Source organism: Erpetoichthys calabaricus, chromosome 9 (genome assembly GCF_900747795.2).
Source record: "Erpetoichthys calabaricus chromosome 9, fErpCal1.3, whole genome shotgun sequence".
In the NCBI taxonomy this organism is placed as follows: domain Eukaryota; kingdom Metazoa; phylum Chordata; class Cladistia; order Polypteriformes; family Polypteridae; genus Erpetoichthys; species Erpetoichthys calabaricus.
In genome coordinates this window covers 75576947-75603732 of record NC_041402.2, presented here as the reverse complement: position 1 = coordinate 75603732, position 26786 = coordinate 75576947, and the positions used below count along the sequence as shown (strand labels likewise).

Here is a 26786-nt window from a genome sequence, read left to right as displayed (position 1 = left end):
TGACAAGAGCCATACCGTCTGCAGATTGTGCCATGCCAAAATCAAATATTCGGGGAACACAACGAATCCAGTGTTCTCCCCAGAAATTTTTTCCAGCCAGGTGGCATGAAAAAGTAGCCGGGTGGGGCAGGACGGGGAAATTTGGTGGTGGGGAAAATTAAATGTGCACTATTTTAATTAGTTAATTATTATTAATTATTTTCCAAAGCTCAATATGACTTCCTTTTTTAAGGTTTGACACTTGTGCCAGAATATTTTTATTAAATTTAAGTGTTATCCAATTCAGGATCTTGCAACCGTAACAAAAATTTTAAATAACAATTGTTATGACATAAACCAAGAGGCACAAGTATTGTTGCTGTCGGGAAGTGAAAACAATGAAAGAAAGTATGGGAAACCTAATGAAGAAAAATTAAAAAATATTCTTCAAAGTCAACTTGCATATGCAGAAGGTGTCTTCAGTTAAATATTTATTCTTCTTTTCTTCCTAGAGGCCCAGTTGTCTGCAGCTTTCCCATAATCAAAGTCCCCAGGATCTGGGCCCTCCAAGGAGATCACTCAACATACACTGCCGTAGTGACTGTACTGCAAAGTCATGAGACAGCCATCTAGTGTCACTGCCATTTTCAGCTCAATCTGGGGAATGTATTTTGAATTTCCGTTAAACCAGCCATCCTAAATGAAGAATTTTGGAAGAAATAGAATAGCTGCCTTAAGATGTTGTTCAGTTTTGTTAAATAAGGTACAGCAGCTGCTGCTTGGGCACTTGCAAGGGACAGTCGGCGGTTTAAACAGTGGCAGTTGACTGAGAGTCCAGATGTTTTATCTTTAAGCAGTTTTGCCACATCTTTCTGTTTCCCAACCATAACAGCAGCTCCATTTGACCCTAGTCCAACCAGATTAACAGTGTTCAAGCCTAGAGTGTCCATAGTCTCACTCAGTGTGTTGGTTACAGTCTCCGCTTTGCCATCAATCATATTGCGGGTTGATACAAAACTAATTCTAACCTCTTTAGTGACCTGGCAAACATATTTAATGTAAATAATTAATTGTTTTACATCTGAGATGTCTGTGGTTTCATCACAGAATACTGAAAAAGTTTTCTGCATGTATATTTTTCAGTATGTTAGAGTTTATTTCTGATGCAGAAAGACATCCAGCAGCTCTTGCATTATTCTTTCAGAGGTTTTACTGTGCATTTTTATCAACATTGAGATGTTGTAAAAAGGAACAACCCATTTCTTTACAGTGTTCTAACAGCTTTTCAAACAACGTTGTATGTAGCAACTCGTTTTTTGCCAATCAATGCATGGATCTTAAAGCTCCTACAATGGCATCTCTCTCTGTAAGTTATTTAACACAGATACAGATCTTTCAATTTGACCGATTCCAGTTTGCTCTAGTACTTGCTTTTCTAAAAGGTCAGCAGAAGACTCAATGTGCATTTTACTTTTTTCATGGTCCAGCAAGCTTTCTTTTTGAATTCTTGTGCATGGCACATTTACCTAAGGTAACCCCTCCTTGGGGGGTGTTTGTTTGAATATTTCATGCACAATGAGCACCACATATGATTTTCTTTGACCATTAGCCAATTAAAATCTTTAAACCATTGTTTGTTTATGCCTGATAAGCGGTGCTTAGATTTATCAATTGGCAGAGTGTGTGCTGAAGAGATCTCCCCTGATGGACCAACCTGTGCAATGTCTTTGTCTGAAATTGCCATATCAGGATTTGACGCTGCACCTTCATTAGTTTGTGATGTCTCTTTCCTGAAATAACTGAGCACTGTTATTTTCTGAACACTTTTGTTGCCCATGTTGGTAAAACGTTTGGAAAAACATTATAAGTACCTATGAATAAGATTTTTGAGTGGGAAAGTGAGAGCCTGTTGGGATATTCAATTCACACTTGCACTACGGCAGGTACGCATTCTCGAGATTTTCACTTTAACCTTGATGCTTATGTCGAGAATAAAGTCAACATTTCCACTTTATTCTCGACATTTCTTCTTTATTCTCGCAGTTTATCTCGAGATTAAAGTCGACATGGTGACTTTATTCTCATAGTTTGTCATTAAAGTAGAACATAGTAAACTAAACTTCATCTTAAAATGAATATTTAATATTTACTAGACTTTCTCAAACCCTGTCATAAGTTATGTAGCAACATGTCGACTTTATTCTTGACAGTTTTTTTTTTCTTCACTTTGTCCGTATTTTTTTTCTTCACCGTGGCCCTAAAACGCTTCCGTACAAAACCCTCAGCAATTCAGTGACAAAACTTTTGCTCAGGACATAGTGTGTGCTGCAAGGGTTTCTGCACACTTTTTGCAATATGGATGCATGTCCAAATATGAGCAGATATAAGAACGGCAGATGGGGTCATTTTAAACAGGAACCACAGTGAGTGCTACAAGGATTTTTGCACACAGAACACACCTAATGCTTAAACAACTGTATGTGTGTATAATATACAGTGATCCCTCGCTATATCGCGCTTCGCCTTTCGCGGCTTCACTCTATCGCGGATTTTATATGTAAGCATATTTAAATATATATCGCGGATTTTTTGCTGGTTTGCGGATTTCTGCAGACAATGGGTCTTTTAATTTCTGGTACATGCTTCCTCAGTTGGTTTGCCCAGTTGATTTCATACAAGGGACGCTATTGGCAGATGGCTGAGAAGCTACCCAACTTACTTTTCTTTCTCTCTCTCTTGCGCTGACTATCTGTGATCCTGACGTAGGGGGTGTGAGCAGGGGGGCTGTTCGCACACCTAGACGATACGGACGCTCGTCTAAAAATGCTGAAAGATTATCTTCACGTTGCTACCTTCTGTGTGCAGCTTTTAAGTATGCTGCACGGTGCTTCGCATACTTAAAAGCTCAAAGGGCACGTATTGATTTTTGACTTTGTTTTCTCTCTCTCTCTCTCTTCTCTCTCTCTCTCTCTCTCTCCTGCTCCTGACGGAGGGGGTGTGAGCTGCCGCCTTCTACAGCTTTGTACCGGCGGTGCTTCGCATACTTAAAAACCAAACAGCCCTATTGATTTGTTTGCTCTACTCTCTGTTTCCTTTGAAGAGGAAGATATGTTTGCATTCTTTTAATTGTGAGACAGAACTGTCATCTCTGTCTTGTCATGGACCACAGTTTAAACTTTTGAAAAAGAGACAAATGTTTGTTTGCAGTGTTTGAATAACGTTCCTGTCTCTCTACAACCTCCTGTGTTTCTGCGCAAATCTGTGACCCAAGCATGACAATATAAAAGTAACCATATAAACATATGGTTTCTACTTCGCGGATTTTCTTATTTCGCGGGTGGCTCTGGAACGCAACCCCCGCGATGGAGGAGGGATTACTGTGTGTATGTATATATATATATATATATATATATATATATATATGTATATATATATAGACACATATATATATATATATATATATATTTATATATATGTGTGTAATATATGGTTTGCTATGTACTGAACAAGAAGAGCTGCTGTACGCTTAGCACTATACAGACTGCACTGACACTGAGAACAGAGACATCACTTCCTGACGTCCTTTTTCTGATATCTGACAGGCTGATTCCACTAGACTTTTTTTTTTATTTTATCAGTCCTCCTCTTGCCTGCCCACCTCCACATCCTCTTTGCTTGTGAACTGCCACTCTGCTCCCACTATTAGCATGTACAGCTCTCTCTCGCCCGCCCACCTCTCCATATTCCTTGCTACTGTATTAAGCTCCTCCACCCCCGCTATTACCATGTACACCCCCCCTCAAAACCCCACCTCCCCATACTCTTTGCTTGTGAACTCCGCTCCGCCTCGTCCCCCGCTATTAGCTTTAGCAATATTTGCCCACCTACCCGCTCGTCCCTTGCCATCTCTGCAGATCATTAGATCTGCTTGTGCCTGTAGATCTGCAGCTGTCATCTCACAATGTCATGCGAGATGACAGCCGGGCGCTCAACTAAATTAGCTGGGCGGAGCGCCCGGCTAAAAGACTCTAGGGAGAACAGTGGAATCTGAGAGCACATTTGGCAAGACACCATTCTGATGTACAGATAAAGGAGCAGCAAACAGCAAGCGTTAAAAAAGTGGGTCCTTCTCCACACACTATGGAGCAAGTTCACATATCAAAGTTCGCAAACAGACCTCAACTCATGCAAACAAAATAACTCGGTCAATACTCTATTTCATTTGCAAAGATATGCACCCTATGAGTGTTGTAGAGAATGAAGCCTTCCGAAATATGGTGAATACAATGGAGCCTCGTTACATTATACCCTCCCGACAACACATCACTGACATCGCTGTGCCCAAGTTGTACGAGCAGGTAAAAAATGAAGGTACTAGAATCTGTCGGCTCCACTGCAAGAGGTTGTTACTGCAGAGAAGTATTCTGAAAGCTTGGCATGTTGACCAGCTCATCTTCCCCCACAAAAACATTGACATTAAAAAATGAGCACTGACATACATGCAAACTGTAATAACATGTGCAATCCAAGTTTAAGATCTGAAAATGTTCACTATCAATATATACGTATTTTCTGACATTTGTTTAATATATTCTTTAGGAATTCTGCAAGCACTTTTATTTTCACTTATATAGGCAGATGTAGTTACTTTAAGATTTCAGAAAATATAGTGTTATGATGTTGGACGTTACAGGGACAATGCATTTTCTTTTATTAACCACTTTAGATTGAAAAAATAAAAAATGTGAACTTTTAAAGCAGAATTTAATATATATACTGTCTGAATTTATATGTACAGTAATCCCTCGCTATATCGCGCTTCGCCTTTCGCGGCTTCACTCCACCGCAGATTTTATATGTAAGCATATTTAATATATATCGCAGATTTTTTGCTGGTTCGCGGATTTCTGCGGACAATGGATCTTTTAATTTCTTGTACATGCTTCCTCAGTTGGTTTGCCCAGTTGATTTCATACAAGGGACGCTATTGGCAGATGGCTGAGAAGCTACCCAACTTACTTTTCTCCCTGTCTCTCTTGCGCTGAGTTTCTCTGATCCTGACGTAGGGGGATTGAGCAGGGGTGCTGTTCGCAAACCTAGACGATACGGACGCTCGTCTAAAAATGCTGAAAGATTATCTTCACGTTGCTACCTTCTGTGCAAGCTGCTTCCTGAAGCGACATGCTGCACGGTGCTTCGCATACTTAAAAGCTCAAAGGGCACGTATTGATTTTTCACTGTTTGTTTTTATCTTTCTCTCTCTCTCTCTGCTCCTGACAGAGGGGGTGTGAGCTGCCTCCTTCAACAGCTTTGTGCCGCGTGCTTCGCATACTTAAAAGCCAAACAGCCCTATTGATTTGTTTGCTTTTGTCTCTCTCTCTCTCTGACATGCTCTGCTCCTGACTCGCACTCCTTTGAAGAGGAAGATATGTTTGCATTCTTTTAATTGTGAGACGGAACAGTCATCTCTGTCTTGTCATGGAGCACAGTTTAAACTTTTGAAAAAGAGACAAATGTTTGTTTGCAGTGTTTGAATAACGTTCCTGTCTCTCTACAACCTCCTGTGTTTCTGCGCAAATCTGTGACCCAAGCATGACAATATAAAAATAACCATATAAACATATGGTTTCTACTTCGCGGATTTTCTTATTTCGCGGGTGGCTCTGGAACGCAACCCCTGCGATGGAGGAGGGATTACTGTAATACTTTTTGAGTAAATTAAAAAAAAATCAATTTGTTTACCTAAAGAATCCTGCAAGCACTTTTATTTTTTTACTGATATACTGTAAACAAATGTTAATTCCTTTGTTCAGATTGTAGTGCTATGATGTTATGCATTTTCTTATAAACTACATGAAACATAGTGTGGCATACTGTGAACCCTTGAAGCAGGATCAAAAAGTACTGTGATTTTTTAGTGGTATAGGAACATGTTAATTCCTTTCCTCAGAATGCACAAAAGGTATTGCTATGATGTCTGAATGTATAGGGACTGTGATAAATGCATTTTTTATGTATATAGTGGTGTGCTCTTCATACTATGATAGTTTTCCTAAAATTAGATTAAATTTTTTTTTAATATATCACCTTGCTTACAGTATTGCAATGTATCACAATATATTGAATAGTAACCCCTGTATTATGATATGTATCGTATCACAAAATTCTTGCCAATATACAGCCCTTATATATATATATATATATATACTAGTAATTTAGCCCGTTAAAATAACGGGTGCTAGAACAGTAGTGCATAAACATTAGTAGGAACAGTCTATATTAAATGGCAAGGAACTTTGACCTCATTCTTTTTGTTGGTCGTATTTTTCTTTCTTTCAGCCTTTCTTTTGTTGATGTTTACTTGCTGAGCTGACCGTTCTTTGTGGGCTGCCGCCGTGTATTGTGTGTCTTTAATTTTCTGTGACAGTAATACTCTCTTGTACGTCCGCTGGCTTGTATGTCCGTAATATAACTTTAATTTTCTCTGGCAGTAATACAGGCGTGGGCGTCGGTTATATGCCTTTAATCTCCTCTGACAGTAATACTGGCTTGTATGTGGCTGTAATATGCGTCACTGTATTGTGTACCTTTAATTTCCTCTTGCAGTAATACTGGTTTGTATTTCCGTAAAACGCCTCTAACTTTCTGTGACAGTAATATCACGCATCGCACCGTGCCCCGCACATGCGCACTTCACCAGAAGACACACACACACGGACACCTGGACGCACACAGGGATTTTATTAAAGAGGATTTATATACAGTACACCCCCAAATTTCGCTGGGGTTACATTCCTAGAGCACCTGAGAATTGTGAAAAACAGCAAATTTTGGATGTGGTTAAAAAAAATGCCTATTTTTATAGTTTAAACCCTAAATATGCCCCCAAAACACTTTAATTTCAAACTCGGCTTAATACATTACCTAAAAAAAAAGAATGTGAAGGTAAACCTGTATACTACACAGTACTGTACTGCAATGTCTCCCGCAATGCTAGAATGTAAAATACTGATGTTACCGCTATAATTCATGCGTGTTTTCATTGCCAGAAGCCTTAGAAGGTGCAGGGCCTTTCGGCGGCATCTTGGGGCTTTAATTCTTAAACTGCCACATACTTGGGGGTTAAATCACTGAGCCAACTGCGCTTGAACTGGCTGCATGCAAGCACACAGAGGTAAGCGCTGATGCTTGCAGGCTAGTCTAGTGCAGCGTCTGAATCCCAGGGACAGTGAGGCTGCAGTGCCGCAGGATGTCATGCTTGGGTCACAGAATTGCACAGAAACACAGGAGATTGTAGAGACAGGAACTTTATTGAAACACTTCAAACAAACATGTCTCTTTCAGAAGTAAAACTAGCTCAATATGCAGTTAGTTCTCGTTTAAAAGAATAGGCAAACATCATAGGGGAGCACAATGGGAGTGGGACCCCCAACAGGAGCAGAAGATGTCTGGGGAAGGAGAGAAAAACAAAGCAATCAGCCGAAAAGGACACGTGCTGTTCAGGCTTTTAAGTAAGCGTCGTGTCGTGCAAGAAGCATATCACGCGACGGAGCAGCCGCAAGTAAGGGAGCAATGTGAAGGTAGTCTATCAGCGTTTAAGAGGGTTTTTTTGAGGAGTGTCTGTGTCTTCTAGGGGTGCGTTCAGCCTCTCTGCTCACAAGGGGCTGGCAGTGGTCGTGAGCTGGCTGCTCAAAGAATGTATGGCACTAACTGATCGGCTCCTGCGTGCTCACATATGGCACTGGGAAACGACTATAGCTGGTTGTGGCGGTTTAAGGATTCAGAGGATCAAAATGGAAAACGCAAGAACACTCAGCTGGAGATGCATCACAGTCAATCAGCAGCAAGGAGAAATGAATAACGCTGTAGAGGTCTGGTGCTGCTAAGATTCTCGATGGTGATTTATTTTTATGTTGGAGATTCCAGGGACGCACCCAGCCTTGGCCCTATCTGCACGCACTCACAGAGACACAAACAAAACAAACCGGTAATCAAACAGCAAATAAAGAATGCAATGAAAACAACGATATCACCCCTGTTCCCCTTATGCAATCACACATTAAATACAACAAAGCACAAGGAAAACACACAGTAAATCATGAAAAATGTTCATGAAAAACGGCAACGGTTGAAATGTAATTATAGTCCAGAGATCCGCACGTCTCTCTCTCTCTCTCGCGTGCGCGCGCGTCTCTCTCTCTCGCGTGCGCGCGCGTCTCTCTCTCTCTCTCTCTCGCGTGCGCGCGCGTCTCTCTCTCGCGTGCGCGCGCGCGTCTCTCTCTCTCTCTCTCGCGTGCGCGCGCGTCTCTCTCTCTCTCTCTCGCGTGCGCGCGCGCGTCTCTCTCTCTCTCTCTCTCTCGCGTGCGCGCGCGCGCGTCTCTCTCTCTCTCTCTCTCTCGCGTGCGCGCGCCTCTCTCTCTCTCGCGTGCGCACGCCTCTCTCTCTCGCCTCTCTCTCTCGTGCGCGTGCCTCTCTCTCTCTCTCTCTCTCTCGCGTGCCTCTCTCTCTCTCTCTCTCTCTCTCTCTCTCTCGCGTGCGCGCGTCTCTCTCTCGCGTGCGCGCGTCTCTCTCTCTCTCTCGCGTGCGCGCGTCTCTCTCTCTCTCGCGTGCGCGCGTCTCTCTCTCTCTCTCGCGTGCGTGTCTCTCTCTCTCTCTCTCTCTCTCTCGCGTGCGCGTCTCTCTCTCTCTCTCTCGTGCGCGTCTCTCTCTCTCTCTCTCTCGCGTGCGCGCCTCTCTCTCTCTCGCGTGCGCCTCTCTCTCTCTCTCTCGCGTGCGCGTCTCTCTCTCTCTCTCTCTCGCGTGCCTCTCTCTCTCTCTCTCTCGTCTCTCTCTCTCTCTCTCTCTCGCGTGCGCGCGTCTCTCTCTCTCTCTCTCGCGTGCGCGCGTCTCTCTCTCTCTCTCTCGCGCGCGCGCGCGCGTCTCTCTCTCGTGCGCGCGCGTCTCTCTCTCGCGTGCGCGCGCGTCTCTCTCTCTCTCTCTCTCTCTCTCTCTCGCGTGCGCACGCCTCTCTCTCTCTCTCTCGTGCGCGTGCCTCTCTCTCTCTCTCGCGTGCCTCTCTCTCTCTCTCTCGCGTGCGCGCGCCTCTCTCTCTCTCTCTCTCTCTCGCGCGCGCGCGCGTCTCTCTCTCTCTCTCGCGTGTGCGCGCGTCTCTCTCTCTCTCTCTCTCTCGCGTGCGTCTCTCTCTCTCGTGCGTGTGTCTGTTTCTCTCTCGTGTGCTGCACAGGGAATGCACAGGAAGAGACTGAACACGTGCGTAAATCATAGGCGCGCACAAACCGAAAGGGAAACTGGCTTGTTCCTATACCGAGTGTGTGGTCGTGCACAGAGGCAATAGTTTTGTGAACTTTTTGGTCATAACCTAATTTGTACGTGTTCAGAGATGTTCGTGAACTGAGGTTCCACTGTGTTAGGCTCGTAATGTGTAAAATTATAACATAGTTTGACGTCTAATAGGCTTTTTCTTAACACCTCCCATTATCCGACATTTTCGCTTATGCCAGCCCGTTTACATATATATATATATATATATATGAGAGAGATAGAGATAGATACACATGCACACACATATACATTGGTGGGCAAAAGTACGGTTACAATTGTAAGTACATGAGGCTGGCAATTTGAGTACTTATGAGTAAGGGCTGCAACTAATGATTATTTTAATAATCAATCTGTCAATTGTTTTTCAATTAATCAGAATAAAAAAGAACTTAGTTTTATAAGTATTTTATTGATTTTTTTTTTTTTACATCGTTTCTCCCATTATGTGAGCAAGAGTTAATTATAACTCTTCTATCTATAATATATAACAGAAGAGCAGAAGTGGGTAGTAATGAGTTATATTTACTCCGTTACATTTACTTGAGTAACTTTTTAAAAAATAATTGTACTTCTAAGAGTAGATTTACTGCACCATACTTTTTACTTTTACTTGAGTACATTTGTGAAGAAGAAACGCTACTCTTACTCCGCTATATTGGGCAACAGTCGACTCGTTACTTTTTTCCATTTACACATTAGATACTCTGTATTTTTGCCAGAGAGAAGTCGCCCGTGGATCTACTGCATGACTGTTTCATCAATCAGATGTAGCAACAATAATCGCATGACTCCATTTCATCAATCAGATGTATCCATGCAGTCACATGACCACACACAAACTGCGTCTGCAGCCTATGAGAGACTTTTAGTCATGCGGGGCTCATGTTCACTGCTAAACGGTCACAGCTTCACTGCAAGAACCTTCACTGAGTGAAGAACAAGCACGTTTTAACCAAACATGCACAGACACAGTCACGGTAAAGTGAGACTTCTTGTACGTGCACAAGCTGTCTTGTTCTAATGTTATTTTCTATCAGCTGTGCTATTTGAAGAGCAGTGTGTGACGATGCCGATCCTCTACACACTCTTCTTTTCTCCTTTTCTTTGATTTCCCCCTTCTTTTTTTTTTTTGTGCCGACCCGTATATATACACTCCCATCTCCGTGGGCCTTAATCACACGCCGCAGAAAGCCAATGAAGCAATTGAGAACGATTGCACCCGCACGTGCAGGTGTGACTCGCTCCAGCTACCTCATTAACTCCCTGTGGTCATACAATTGCACCTACAGAGAATGACACAACTTAATGGATTTGAAACTGGCCTTTTTTTTTTTTTTTCTTGAAGCTGCGGTCCCACTACACCACAAAGTGAATATACAGTATTATACTGTCAGTGTACAATATATCTTGTCACTGTAAGTAGTTTGCACTGTTCAAACATACATGTTATCTACTGTAGGTATTGGCTTCAAAAGCTTTGTTGTGAAAAACTGAGATTTGGAACTTTGTGTTATTTGTGCATCTTTATTTTGTAAAGATTTTATTTTTACTCATTTTGTATTAATTGGAAATAGCAGAATTTGCACATTGTTTTATATTTTTGTCTGTTTTATTACAACATTTCTAAAAAATAAGTCATTTATTATGTTCAGTTAATTGGTACTTGAGTTGTCTTTTCAAAAAAACCTTTTTTACTCTTACTTGAGTAATTGTTTGGATGATTACTTTTTACTTCTACTTGAGTAACATTATTTTGACGTAACGTTACTTGTACTTGAGTACAATTTTTGGCTACTCTACCCACCTCTGTAGAAGAGTAAAACATATGCAGAGAGTGGTAAACGCTTTAAAATGCAGTGAAGTTAATTTTTTTGCAGTAAAACATAACCAACTTAGTTATGTTACTTAAATTGCTCCAGCAGTGGCTTAAAAACAAACAATAGCTAAAACTGCTACATTAGTATCTTTATAAACAGTCTCTTAAATTACTTCACCATTGTCACCAGGGAAGTAAAATGATTCTGCAGAAGTTTTGAGTTGCACTGTAAAAATGTAAGCATGTTCACAAGTTTTTCACAAAGGCTGGCTCTCTTTGTGGATGTTATGTTGCCTGCAGCTGAGTTAGATATTGTTGATGTAGCAGGAATACACAGTGTAGGTAGATCTTCCAGAGTAGGGTATCTAGCCTCATTAGTATTCCACTAATATAATGGATTTTCTTCTTTGGTAGCTTTCTTCTCTACATAGCATCAGAATCTCATTCAATTACAACCTGACCATGCATTTCTTCAGCTTCCATATGTCTTGTTTTCTTCTTCATTGTTTTTTTCCTAAGCCAAAGAGCGAGTCAAGTAAAGTGTCAGTGGCAGCAATTGTAGGTCCAGCAGCTATACAGTTTTTGCTGGTGGAGGCACTAACACCCTTTTTGCTCCTGCACAGCCCATTGCTAGCTGCCTGCATGTCACAATTTATTAACAAAACATAAGAGAATTTTAAAAGAAAGTTACAGTGCAGAAGAACATTAATACAGAATAACATTACTGTCAGTGGTTTCCATTTTCAACACGTTTTTCAATTTTGTCAGCATCACGCTTTACATCTTTCATTGTTCTTCTTCATTTATTGAAATTGAATCAATACTTGAAGCACTTTTGATGTTTCATAAATGTTCAAATTTTTTGTGACAATTCCAACAGCACACATTACGTTTATTTGCCTTAACAGTGTGTAATTGATTAATTATAACAAAAAAGAAAAGCTACAAAATGCTATTAAAACTCAAGGGATATAGCTGACACTCTTTTTCAAAATGTGGCATGACACGTGGAGCTGGGGAAGAACACTATGCTTTAGCACAAGAGACTGATTTACAAAGTACTAAGCATGCTGCATGGCAGTAGCAGGAAAGTAATATTTTTTAATTTTTATATATACTAGGGGGCTTTGCTCCCTGCTCGCTTCGCTTGCCAACTCCCCTGCCTTTGTCACGTGCCAGTAACTTTGTGTCTCTGTCGCTTGCATATGTGGATTTCACTTTCACCAAAAAACAAAACTTTTAATTCTCGCAGATAGTCACCTTCATTGGGAAGAAACACTATCTTTTCCCTTATGGTAACACAAATTAGATGTTCTACAAGTCTCTGAGTTAAAGTTTAAATCTGAACAATAGCTCGCTTCGCTTGCCAACTCCCCTGCCTTTGTCACGTGCCAGTAACTTTGTGTCTCTGTCGCTTGCATATGTGGATTTCACTTTCACCAAAAAACAAAACTTTTAATTCTCGCAGATAGTCACCTTCATTGGGAAGAAACACTATCTTTTCCCTTAAGTATAACAAAAAATAGATGTTCTACAAGTCTCTGAGTTAAAGTTTAAATCTGAACAATATATTCAATCTCTTTTCGCTGTTCTGTTATTTCACCGAGTAATAATTTTCCGTTTGTTTGCACTAATGCGATATTTACTTTTGAATTTTCGTACTTCCATTATCTCTAACCTGCTCTGCATGTGTATTGCGCCAACGTTTTTGAATTCTTTACGATGTTCTACTTTGCATTTTGCTCTTACAGTTTCATAGTTGAATACTGTCTCAGTGCAAAAGTTGTTTCTCTGTTTCATATTTGTGGATATTTTAAAATGAATCATCGGTTGCCCCAAAATTCTCCTTCAAATTCATTAATGTTTCTTTGAACACTGTGAGAACATAACTTTACAGAAAACCTAGATTTTGCCTCTGGTAAAGAACACAAACATCTGTGACAAATGATCAGATGCTTGCATTATATGAAGAAAATGAAAAAAGTGACTGATATCCTGCTCTACTGAGTTGATCATCACACGAAAATGCATAATACTGTATTGTAGCGACCGTTGTAAAGAACATTAGAACAATGCAGATAAGAACAGGCCATTCAGCCCAACAAAGCTTGCCAGTCCTATCCAGTTAATTCTATAAAAAACATCAAGTCTTGTTTTGAAAGTCCCTGAAGTCTTACCATCTACCATGCTACTTGGTAGCTTATTCCAAGTATTTGATTCTCTCTCTGTCTAAAGAAAAACTTCCTAATGTTTCTGCGAAATTTATCCTTTATGCAAATTTTTCCAACTGTGTCCCCTTGTTCTCGATGAACATATTTTAAAATAAGTCTCAATCCTCTGTACTAATTCCATTCATAATTTTTAAACACTTCAGTCATGTCTCCTCTTAATCTTCTTTTGCTTAAACTGACCAGGCTCAGCTCTTTTAATGTTTCTTTATAATTCTTCCCCTGTAGCTCTGGAATTATCCTAGTTGCTCTTCTCTGGACCTTATTTTAGTGCTGCTATGTTCTTTTTGTAGCTTGGAGACCAAAACTGCACACAGTACTCCAGATGAGGCCTTACCTATGTGTTGTAAAGCTTGAGCAGAACCCCCTTGAACTTGCACTCTGAACATCGTGCTATATAACCTAACAGTCTGAGGAGGAAGAGGAACAGGAGGACTCAGAGCTGTCAGGGCTTCTCTGAGTTTACTGTTCTGTATTATTCTGTGTTAAGTTCTGTATTTTTCAACTACAAGTTATTTTTGACAAACCCATATATGCATTTGCCACACAAAATTGTCTTCCAAAGTTAAGCTTTTTTTTTTTTTTTTTTTTTTTTTATAAATTTTCGAACATATCTTGCCAGCACTGATCAACTTCCAGGCACTGTGCAAGCAGCAGCCTTTTCCAAGAAGGTTTGTATTTTCACTGTGCTTTTATTTTGTTACTTTTTTTTTTATTTCTTGCTTTTCACACTCTCCCGTCATAACCTATCTTTTATGGGGGAGGAGCGAAAGCTTTAGATTCGTCAAAAATTTCGATCTCTGGCTTTTGACAGATCTCAAGGAGCAATGACAAATTTTTGTCAGTTTGTAACCAGTTCCACTTGAGGAAACAACAAGCTTGACCTGCTGTATTCAAATTTTTAAGATGCCTTTAAGTATAATCCTCCGGCTTGTTTATTCAACTCTGACCACAACCTGATTCATCTTATTCTCAGCTACAAACCTATTATTAGACGGCAACCTATTTCCACCAGAATAATGAGGTAGTGGAGCTTGGAGGCTGAAATGGCTCAGAATAACTGCGCAGTGCTCAGAATGTGGACAATATTGAGGAGCTCTGTCATTGCATCACACACTACATTAACTTGTGTGTCAGCACAGTGCTACCCTAAAAACAGTTTATTGCTTTCCAAACAACAAGCCCTGGATTACTAAGAAGCTGAAGAGTCTCCTCAATGTGAAAAAGAGAGCATTCAAATCCAGTGACAAAGAAGCTCTGAAGAATGTACAGCATGTGCTAAAGAAAATGTTGAATGAAGGAATGGATGCATATAAAGCTAAAATAGAAAACAAACTCCCTCAGAATAACATGAAGGACATATGGAATTGGTATAATTATGGGACTTACAGAACCTGAGCGCTGGATTTCTAAGAGGATGTGGACAAAACTAAAGCCCTGAACCAGTTTTTTATTTAATAGCTTTTCCCTCCCTCTGCCTGCTTCTGCCAATGACCAGTCTCTCCACACCATCTCTACTACATCAACAGCTCCTACCATGTCAGCTGGAATGGCCAGTGACAAGTCCACCACTGATCATGGGTATGGGCTGTCCATAACTGAATACCAAATAAGGAGACAACTGAGAAAGCTGTACACAGGAAAAACGACTAGATGAAATCAGACCTCAGGTTCTTAAAGCCTGTTCTGACCAACATTGTGGTGTCCTCTGCCACCTGTTCAGTCTGTCCCTAAGGCTTCAGAAAGTGCCACATCTGTGGATACAAACTGCATTGTTCTTTACCTGATGACTGCTGACCAGTGGCACTTAAGTCTCACATCATGAAGACCTTTGAGAGACTGGTCCCGGACTAAATGAGCCCTCTTATGGTAGACCACCTGGACCCACTGCAGTTTGCCTTATAGACAAAGATTGGAATGGAGGATGCAATTGTCTGTCTGTTCCGTGAGGCTTATTCTCACCTGGACAAAGCTGGCAGCACTGTGTGGATTATGATTTTTGATTTCTCTGGTTCCTTCAGTACCATCTAGCCAACCTTGTTAAAGGGTAAACTCAAAGATATGCAGATTGATGCTCCTATGGTGTCCTAGAAAATGGACTATCTTTCGGGTAGACAACAGTTTGTTAGACTCGAGGACGTTAATTCTGATACAAATGTGATCAACCCTGGAGCACCACAAGGAACAGTCCTGTCTCTTTTTCTCTTCTCTGTACGCCTCAGACTATACATATAATACCAGGTCATTTCACTTTGATTCTTGAACATTGTTTCTTGATGCAAAAAGAATTGTCTTCATTTAGGGGTGTACAATGTTCACAAAAAATTATATCTCAATATTTTTTGGGACTTTGATAACAATACTTAGATAATATTTTACATTCTTTAAAAATGTGTTTGTAAAAGTCTCAGTGATCTAGCTTAGCCTTGTTAAAAGGACATTAATTGTAGCTTACTAATGAGATTAATGGAAGCACAAGTTAAGGAAAAACGGTCTTATTTATTAAAACTGAAGTAAAATAACTTAAACACATTAAAGATAGATAGATAGATAGATAGATAGATAGATAGATACTTTATTAATCCCGATGGGAAATTCACATTCTTCAGCAGCAGCATACTGATACAATAAATAATATTAAATTAAAGAATGATAATAATACAGGTGAAAAAAAACAGACAATAACTATGTATAATGTTAAATATTAACGTTTACCCCCCCCTGGTGGAATTAAAGAGTCGCATAGTTTGGGGGAGGAACGATCTCCTCAATCTGTCTGTGGAGCAGGACAGTGACAGCAGTCTGTCGCTGAAGCTGCTCTTCTGTCTGGAGATGACATTATTTAGTGGATGCAGTGGATTCTCCATAATTGATAGGAGCCTGCTGAGCGCCCTTCGCTCTGCCACAGATGTTAAACTGTCCAGCTCCATGCCAACAATAGAGCCTGCCTTCCTCACCAGTTTGTCCAGGCGTGAGGCGTCTTTCCTCTTAATGCTGCCTCCCCAGCACACCACTGCGTAGAAGAGGGCGCTCGCCACAACTGTTTGATAGAACATCTGCAGCATCTTATTGCAGATGTTGAAGGAAGCCAGCCTTCTAAGGAAGTATAACCGGCTTTGTCCTTTCTTGCACAGCGCATCAGTATTGGCAGTCCAGTCTAATTTATCATCCAGCTGCACTCCCAGATATTTATAGGTCTGCACCATCTGCACACAGTCACCTTTGATGATCACTGGGTCTATGAGGGGTCTGGGCCTCCTAAAATTCACCACCAGCTCCTTGGTTTTGCTGGTGTTCAGGTGTAGGTGGTTTGAGTCGGACCATTTAACAAAGTCATTGATTAGGTCCCTATACTCCTCCTCCAGCCCATTCCTGATACAGCCCACGATAGCAGTGTCATCAGCGAACTTTTGCACATGGCAGGACTCCGAGTTGTATTGGAAGTCCGATGTATATAGGCTGAACAGGACCGGAGAAAGTACAGTCCCTTGTGGCGCTCCTGTGTTGCTGACCACAATGTCAGACGTGCAGTTCCCAAGACGCACATACTGAGGTCTGTCTTTAAGATAGTCCACGATCCATGCCACTAGGTATGAATCTAATCCCATCTCTGTCAGCTTGTCCCTAAGGAGCAGAGGTTGGATTGTGTTGAAGGCGCTAGAGAAGTCTAGAAACATAATTCTTACAGCACCACTGACTCTGTCCAAGTGAGAGAGGGATCGGTGTAGCATATAGATGATGGCATCTTCCGCTCCCACCTTCTCCTGATATGCAAACTGCAGAGGGTCAAGGGCGTGTTGAACCTGTGGCCTAAGGTGGTGAAGCAGCAGCCTCTCCATGGTCTTCATCACATGTGATGTCAGAGCAACAGGCCGAAAGTCATTCAGCTCACTAGGACGTGATACCTTTGGGACTGGGGTGATACAAGATGTTTTCCAAAGCCTCGGGACTCTCCCCTGTTCCAGGCTCAGGTTGAAGATGCGCTGTAGAGGACCCCCCAGCTCCGATGCACAGACCTTCAGCAGTCGTGGCGATACTCCATCTGGACCCGCTGCTTTGCTGGCACGAAGTCTCCTCAGCTCTCTGCTCACTTGCGCTGTTGTTATTATGGGTGGGGATGTTTTTCCTATGCTGGTATCAGCAGAAGGATGTGTGGAGGGTGCAGTACTCCGAGGTGAGAGTGAGAGTGGGTTAGGGTGGTCAAACCTGTTAAAAAAGTTGTTCATTTGGTTTGCTCTCTTCACGTCTCTCTCAATGGTGGTACCCCGCTTCGAGCTGCAGCCAGTGATGATCTTCATCCCATCCCACACTTCCTTCATGCTGTTATTCTGCAACTTCTGCTCCAGCTTTCTCCTGTACTGCTCCTTCGCCGCCCTGAGTTGGACTCGGAGTTCCTTCTGCACGCGCTTGAGCTCATGCTGATCACCATCTTTAAAAGCCCTTTTCTTCTGATTCAAAAGGCCCTTGATGTCACTTGTAATCCATGGCTTGTTGTTAGCATAGCAGCGTACTGTTCTTACTGGAACTACAATGTCCATACAGAAGTTGATGTAGTCAGTAGTGCAGTCAACAACTTCCTCTATGTTCTCATTATGAGATCCCTGCAGGATATCCCAGTCTGTAGTTCCAAAAAGTTCTCTCAGAGTATTCTCAGCCTCCAGGGTCCACTTCCTGAATGATCGTGTGGTTGTAGGTAGGACTCTAACTTTTGGTTTATAGTGAGGCTGAAGCTGAACCAGGTTATGATCTCCTTTCCCAAGCACAGGCAGCGGGGTGGCGCTGTATGCGTCTTTAACGTTTGCATACAGTAAATCAATAATCTTATTTCCCCGGGTGTTACAGTCCACATACTGGGAGAATGCAGGCAATGTTTTGTCCAGCGTCACATGGTTAAAGTCTCCAGCGATTAGCACAAGCGCCTCAGGGTGCTGCGTTTGTAACTTAGCAACAGCGGAATGGATGATGTCACTCGCTGACTCCACGTCTGCCCGAGGAGGAATGTATACAATAACAACAATGACATGTCCAAACTCTCTGGGCAAATAGTAGGGACGTAAACTTACGGCCAACAGTTCGATATCCCTGCAGCAAGTGGAGATTTTGACGTTAACATGTCCAGAGTGACACCACCGTGTATTAACATAGAGAGCGAGTCCTCCTCCTTTGTGCTTCCCACAGGTACTTGCGTCTCTGTCCGCTCTAACTGTGCTAAACCCGGATAGCTCCACGTTGGCATCTGGGATGGTGTTATTTAGCCACGTTTCGCAGAAACACAACAAACTGCATTCTCTGTAGGTCCTTACATTTTTCACCAGCGCAGCCAGTTCGTCGATCTTATTTGAGATTGAGTTTACATTCCCCAGAATCACAGAAGGCACCGAAGGCTTGAAACGCCACTTTCTCGCAAGCCGCTTCTTTTTTAGCTTAGTGCCGGCTCTGCTGCCACGATACCGCCTTCTTACCTCGTCGGGTAAATATGGAACCACACCGGCACTGGCATTTGTTCTCAGCGCCCGAAGTTGAGTACTTGAATAGGCGAGTCTCGGCGTGTTAAAATCCATGCCCACGTTGTAAAAGTAAGTGTGTCCAGGGAAGGAATCCACATAAAATAAAGTGGTAGGAGTGATCAATAAATAAAAATAGAAAAATAAAAGTAGAAAAGTACACATACATATACAGTCATACACGGAGCTGCTGAAAAGGCTGCCACTCATGGCGGCGCCGGATGTTATCAATCAAAATCACCAGTCAAAGTATTACTGAGATCAAACAGTGCAAGTATGAATAAACCAAAAGACCAACAAAACTATTCTAATGAGAGCATTTTATATAGACACTTACCCTTAATGTAAACAAGATCTGAATCCAAATGGATTAAAATACTAATCTTTACTACAAACTTGAACTATAGGGAATAAACATTACATTCTGAATAAACATAAACTACTCTGCTGTAAGCTGAATTGTGCAGCATACAAGCAAAAACAAAAATCATAACATACGTAGTATTGTGTAAAAATCCAATGATCTGTCAAATACTGCACAGGGAAAAAACTATGGCATTTGTAAAGAAGTTCTGTCATGTATTGCACAAAGATACAAATAAATCCAACCCAAATCCGAATAAATTATTAACTTCAAGTTCTGACCAATGTTGAACAAAGATATCAGAAACAAAACAATTGTAAAATTCTACTGAGGAAACTTCATGTTGTGTTACAGAAACACCAGTCTGTCCACATCATCTGACTTCAGAGCAGCACAATTACATGTAACAACATTTCCTCTGGTGCTTAAAGTCCTCTCAGAGGGGCTGCTTGAGACAGGAATACACAGGTACTTTTGTTGCAAGTTTCCCCAATTTGGGGAAATGTACTTCTTGTGTTTTCCACCACTCAAGTGGATTTACATCACTGTCCACCTCAGGTATCATCAAGTAGCTGTTGCTTTTTTTTTTTTTTTTGTGTGACAGTCTGCTGAGAGTTGCCCTCTCTGAATTCCTGATTTATTTTTTTAATAGCTGCGAAAATACTTTTCTTTCCCCTTATTTACCCAATTGTAGTCGGTTCAGATATATACATTAGTTTGAATAGAACAGTTGGGATTTACAAGCAGGCACAGTCTCTCCATTCTGCTTCATCATTGCTTTAACATTGTTGTCATTATTGTACATACTTTATACACAAGTCGGAGCAGAGTAGGGTGAGGATGCTAGGATCTTTGCAAGTGTTTTAAATAATGAAAGAAAAAAAAATTGCTTTGAAATTGTGGACCCCGAACCAAGAAAGCTTGTGACATAAAGCTTTGAGAGGCCTTCTTACGGAATTAAAAATGATCTGTTTGAATGAATGACGTAATTCTTTCAGATTTATTTTTCCCCCCATTATCTACGGGGCTTTGTACTTCTGGTGTGCTGGCTGTGCATGCCTATGCTTTTGCTTTGCACATCCTCAGTAGTCTATCCTGTTACGTAACATGAGACTGTGAATGTGTGGACTTCCAAGGCGTGTTTTTGATTGTTTTTTGCAAATTGAGTGACATATTTCATAACATCAGCTCGTGCATCCTTAAAGAACAAATAAGATATTATTGTAGATGATACATATCACACACTTCTAGTCTGAATCTTAAAATCAGCAAAACGAAGTAATTGGTGGTTGACTTTCGGCACAGCAAAGAGCCTCTTTGTTTGATCACTATTCAAGGAGTAGATGTAGAGGTGGTGCACTGTTATAAGAATTTGGGGCGGCCACGTTACTGAGAGGTTGGACTGGTCTAGGAGCATAGGGGAACTATATAAGAAAGGCCAGAGCAGGCTCTTCCTTAGGAGTCTGCATTTCTTTAATGCAGGTAGCAACATTCTTCACATCTTCTATAAATCTTTGATGGACCAGTACGATTTTCTACGCTGTGGTGTGCTGGGCTGGTAACATAACTTCAAGTGAGGCTTACCAAATCAACAAGCGAATTCAAAAGGGAAATCTCAGTTTTAGGATGTACTCTGAACCCCTCTGGAGGTAGTAGCGAAAGAGAGAATTAAAACTGAAAGCCATTATGAACAATGCTGCACATCCTCTCTCTGACACACAAATGCTGAATACTTTCAGCCAACAAATTATTCAGCACAACTGTGTCAAGAGCCACTACTGTGGCTCCTTTATATCAACAGACTGTGACAGCCAAGTTAGAACCTATCTTTTTAATGTTCTTGTTTTATAGACAGTCTGATGTGTGTTCAGACCAAAGTGCATGTATATATATTTTCACATTAAAAATATAAAAATGAATAGTGAGCATGTGGATTATATGACACAAATCACATTGTTTACTGTTGTCCAGAACTGGTCACCACTGGCTCCTATTGAGTTTGAGTCTTCAGTATGTAATTTCTCCACAAAAACATGAGATTAAAAATGTTTCTTCTTGGTATTTGCATACATTTTGTTCATTCAATGAAGAAATTGCAACACCTTTTATACATTGTTCCCCCCATTTCAGGGCACCATAATGTTTGTGACATACTAATGGTAAGTATATTAAAGCAGTCATATTTAGTACTTTGTTGAAAAATTTGTCTTTGTCCCAAATATTATGGGGGCACTATAATTAAAACATTTTTGGATGAAGCATTCAATAAAAATCAATGCTTAAAAGTAAAAAATCTAAGATTATAATATCTGTTCTGTTGAAATAGTGAATTCCTAGATAATTCTGTTGGAGAAGCTCATGAAGATAATTCAGGATATTTTCACTTAAATTCTTTCACCCTTTAAATTTACCCCATTGTTTTGGATCTGCAGGCTGGACTAAACTGTAATGCAAAAAAATGCATAAAATAATTTATTTCCTCAATGCTATAATTAAAGTACAGTGCTTTGCTGTTAAAGTGCCATATTACATACTCTGATCCCACGTTGCAATGTTTTTCCGTGTTCCCTCAAAAATGAGAAGTATTATCTACTAAATGAGATGGGTATTTTCAGATTTATTAGTACTGTTGTCGAAGTTCTGCCGGAGGTGGGAGTTGAAGCTACTTCTGACAGGGGGCTCTGCCAGACGTTCCCAGCAGACCCTCACAACACGTTTGGGCCTACCACGCCTGACCGGCATCCTCCCCCACCATCGAAGCCAACTCACCACCAGGTGGTGATCAGTTGACAGCTCCGCCCCTCTCTCACCCGAGTGTCCAAGACATGTGGCCGCAAGTCAGATGATACGACCACAAAGTCGATCATCGAACTCAGGCCTAGGGTGTCCTGGTGCCAAGTGCACATATGAACACCCCTATGCTTGAACATGGTGTTCGTTATGGACAATCCGTGACGAGCACAGAAGTCCAATAACAAAACACCGCTCGGGTTCAGATCGGGGGGGGCCATTCCTCCCAATCACGCCCTTCCAGGTCTCACTGTCATTGCCCACGTGAGCATTGAAGTCTCCCAGCAGAACGAGGGAGTCCCCAGAAGGTATGCCCTCTAGCACCCCCCTCCAGGGACTCCAAAAAGGGTGGGTACTCCGAACTGCTGTTCGGTGCATACGCACAAACAACAGTTAGGACCCGTCCCCCCCACCCGAAGGCGAAGGGAGGCTACCCTCTCGTCCACCGGGGTAAACCCCAATGTACACGCTACAAGTCGGGGGGCAATAAGTATACCCACACCCGCTCGGCGCCTCTCACCGGGGGTAACTCCAGAGTGGTAGAGAGTCCAGCCCCTCTCAAGGAGATTGGTTCCAGAGTCCAAGCTGTGCGTCGAGGTGAGTCCGACTATATCTAGCCGGAACCTCTCAACTTCGCACACTAGCTCAGGCTCCTTCCCCTTCAGAGAGGTGACATTCCACGTCCCAAGAGCCAGCTTCTGTAGCCGAGGATCGGACCGCCAAGGTCCCCGCCTTCGGCCACCACCCAACTCACACTGCACCCGACCTCCCGAGGGAGGTGGGGGACATCGAGTCCGAATGGGCCATGTTCCGTGCCTCTATTGTTGAGGCGGCTGACCGGAGCTGTGGCCGTAAGGTGGTCGGTGCCTGTCGTGGCGGCAATCCCCGAACCCGTTGGTGGACACCGGTGGTGAAGGATGCCGTCAAGCTGAAGAAGGAGTCCTACGGGACCCTTTTGTCCTGTGGGACCCTGGAGGCAGCTGATAGGTACCAGCAGGCCAAGCGGAATGCGGCTTTGGTGGTTGCTGAGGCAAAAACTCGGGCGTGGGAGGAGTTTGGGGAGGCCATGGAGAACGACTTTCGGTCGGCTTCGAGGAGATTCTGGTCCACCATCCGGCGTCTCAGGAAGGGGAAGCAGTGCAGTGTCAACACTGTATATGGTGGGGATGGTGCGCTGCTGACCTCGACTCGGGACGTTGTGGGTCGGTGGGGGGGAGTACTTCGAAGACCTCCTCAATCCCATTAACATGCCTTCCAATGAGGAAGCAGAGCCTGGGGACTCAGAGGTGGGCTCCCCCATCTCTGGGACTGATGTCACCGAGGTGGTCAAAAAACTCCTTGGTGGCAGGGCCCCGGGGGTGGATGAGATACGCCCGGAGTTCCTCAAGGCTCTGGATGTTGTAGGACTGTCTTGGTTGACACGCCTCTGCAACATCGCATGGACATCAGGGACAGTGCCTCTGGATTGGCAGACTGGGGTGGTGGTCCCCCTCTTTAAGAAGGGGGACCGGAGGGTGTGTTCCAACTACAGAGGGATCACACTCCTCAGCCTCCCTGGAAAAGTTTATTCAGGGGTCCTGGAGAGGAGGGTCCGTCGGATAGTCGAGCCTCGGATTCAGGAGGAACAGTGTGGTTTTCGTCCTGGTCGCGGAACAGTGGACCAGCTCTATACCCTTAGCAGGGTCCTGGAGGGTGCATGGGAGTTTGCCCAACCAGTCTACATGTGGGGGGTACTCCGAGAGTATGGGGTACCGGCCCCCCTGATAAGGGCTGTTCGGTCCCTGTACGATCGGTGCCAGAGCTTGGTCCGCATTGCCGGCAGCAAGTCGAACCCGTTTCCAGTGAGAGTTGGACTCCGCCAGGGCTGCCCTTTGTCACCGATTCTGTTCATAACTTTTATGAACAGAATTTCTAGGCGCAGCCAGGGCGTTGAGGGGGTCCGGTTTGGTGGGCTCAGGATTGGGTCACTGCTTTTTGCAGATGATGTTGTCCTGTTTGCTTCATCAGGCCGTGATCTTCAGCTCTCTCTGGATCGGTTCGCAGCTGAGTGTGAAGCGGCTGGAATGAGAATCAGCACCTCCAAATCCGAGACCATGGTCCTCAGCCGGGAAAAGGGTGGAGTGCCCTCTCAGGGTTGGTAGCGAGATCCTGCTTCAAGTGGAGGAGTTCAAGTATCTCGGGATCTTGTTCACGAGTGAGGGAAGAATGGAGCGTGAGATCGACAGGCGGATCGGTGCGGCATCCGCAGTAATGCGGCCGCTGCATCGGTCTGTCGTGGTGAAAAAGGAGCTGAGCCGCAAGGCGAAGCTCTCAATTTACCAGTCGATCTATGTTCCTACCCTCACCTATGGTCATGAGCTATGGGTAGTGACCGAAAGAACGAGATCGCGAATACAAGCGGCTGAAATGAGTTTCCTCCGCAGGGTGTCTGGGCTTTCCCTTAAAGATAGGGTGAGAAGCTCAGTCATCCGGGAGGGGCTCAGAGTAGAGCCGCTGCTCCTCCGCATCGAGAGGAGTCAGATGAGGTGGCTCGGGCATCTGATCAGGATACCTCCTGGACGCCTCCCTGGTGAGGTGTTCCGGGCACGTCCAACCGGGAGGAGGCCCCGGGGAAGACCCAGGACACGCTGGAGGGACTATGTCTCTCGACTGGCCTGGGAACGCCTTGGGATTCTCCCGGAAGAGCTAGAAGAAGTGGCCGGGGAGAGGGAAGTCTGGGCATCTCTGCTCAAGCTGCTGCCCCCGCGACCCGACCTCGGATAAGCGGGAGACAATGGATGGATGGATGGATAGTACTGTTGTAGATATTTCATAATATTTTCTACCTGGTTGTTCTGACACATTCACTGACACTTTTCTAGTGCTGGGAGGCTTATTTCAACATGTATGGAAATAATAGTAGATTGCGTTTTTGAATAAAAATGTGTACAACATAACATTTGCCAGCTGTAAAAATTCTAAGAAATGTCACTCATTTGTTTTGAGAAGTAGAAAATTAATATTGAGTGAAGGATGATGAAGGTGTAGCTAGAGATGCTTTTGTCACATTTTTTTAAGGCAGATACTGATTTTATGTTACTTGATTAGCCAATTCCAATAAAGAATTTTTTTATTTTTGTTTTCTTTACCCCCTTAAAAACCTTTTTACACCAAGCTCCTGCATAACCTGTTGCACAGAAGCCTTATGTCTTATATTAAAGTGCTAACTTTGGCGTTGTTATAATAAAACTGTAGTCGCAGTTGTTAACTGTTCATTTTTTACTATTAAAGTTAAATTCTGTAGGCTTATTCTTCAGTGACCATAAAAAAAACTAAAGCTTCTTTGAAATGCATACTTTAACTAATAAAACAGTATGTACAAAGGTGTTTATTCTTAGTACTTACGGCATAAAATAAAATGCTTCTCGTAATTACAAGTTGTGATATTATTAAATTTATTCAGTAATATACCCGTCTGAAGCAAACTTTAATTAAAAAAAGTAGTTTTTATAATTTATCTGACAAAAAAAAATATACACATGCATGTGTTTATATGACATGCATACTCACACAATTGCTTAATTGATATTGATAATTAAACACTACTTACATGTAAGTGCATTTTTACTTTTTAATGATATTTAATCTGTTTAATAATTAATTGCACTGCAGCTATTGTTTGCTGTTAAAATGTACGTTTATTATATTTATACAAATGTGTGTTTCTTCATGTACAACCAGCTACGCATTTAGAATTCTTGAGATGTAATTATCAAGAACAAATGAATTACCATTTTAATTATGTAGTACTTGTTTCTTACCAAAACCTGTACAGTATGACACACACAAACAAAATAAACACAATAAATGTGGATAAAAAATATCCACAAATGTTTGTAAAATGTTTATCAAGGAGGCTAACATGCTTAACTAGTTTATAAGTAAAAGACAAGTGTTGCTGTTAAGCAAATAAGCATATTGTGTACTAAGTAGCAATTTAAAACTTTATCTTTTCTATTTCCAATTAAAATGTTAGCTGCTGCACTTAATACAAGCTTGCTGTCCAAACTCAACAGTGTCTGTTTTAATTAAACAACAAATTTAAAAGGTCTAAATTCATTACAGGAGCTTTTCTTGCTGTTTGTATAATTGCACTGGCCGATTAATCCAGTTCCTTTTCCTCAGTTTATTCCTCTACCTTCTTTAATGTAAAGGTTAATATTCCAATCTCCTGTTGCTCTTAAGACTTGACTTGCTGCTCTTTGTTTACACTACAGGAGATTTACTGTTTATTTATTTATTTTATTAAAAAAAAAAAAGACACATACTTCTCTACTACTATAATACCTCAATGAGCACTGCAACTAATTTAACATAAAAATTAGAAAAAAAGGGGTGAAAGATAATTTTTGTGATTGGCCAATTTACAGATCAGTGATTGACTCTTTTTGTATGAAAATCATCTGATTTACATTGGCATCTGATCAATCGGAGCATCCCTAGTTGTTGTTAGTTAAACCAAAGTAGCAGAAAATGGACAAAAGGCTCTTTTTGTAACATGCTTTTAAATTCTGATTTGTCAGGGACTCCCTATATTAGGTTTCAAACATTTGCCATTTTAAGTTTTATATTTGTATCATTAGCTCATAAAGTTACTAGAGAATAATATTTAATGGAAGAGACAAATTGATTCACATTTGAAAATTTACAAACTCTTGGGGCTTGTCAGTTTTGCATTAGTCCATTATGCAAGAACTTGTGTAAAAACAGCCTTTGTTCTATTTTCAAAGTATCTTCTAAGAGTC

The 26786-nt window shown here is 42.0% G+C and overlaps 1 protein-coding gene across 3 annotated transcripts in view; it reads left to right on the top strand.

Moving 5' to 3' along the window:
* Window positions 1-26786, top strand: part of ankrd11 (ankyrin repeat domain 11) — a 428609-nt gene that overhangs the window by 27103 nt on the left and 374720 nt on the right. The window contains exon 2 of one of the 3 annotated variants that reach the window (XM_051931661.1): window positions 21343-21371. The exons of the other annotated variants lie outside the window; for them this stretch is intronic. The gene's annotated coding sequence lies outside the window, so the exon portion shown is untranslated. The remainder of the gene's footprint in view (window positions 1-21342; window positions 21372-26786) is intronic. 3 annotated transcript variants of the gene reach the window in all.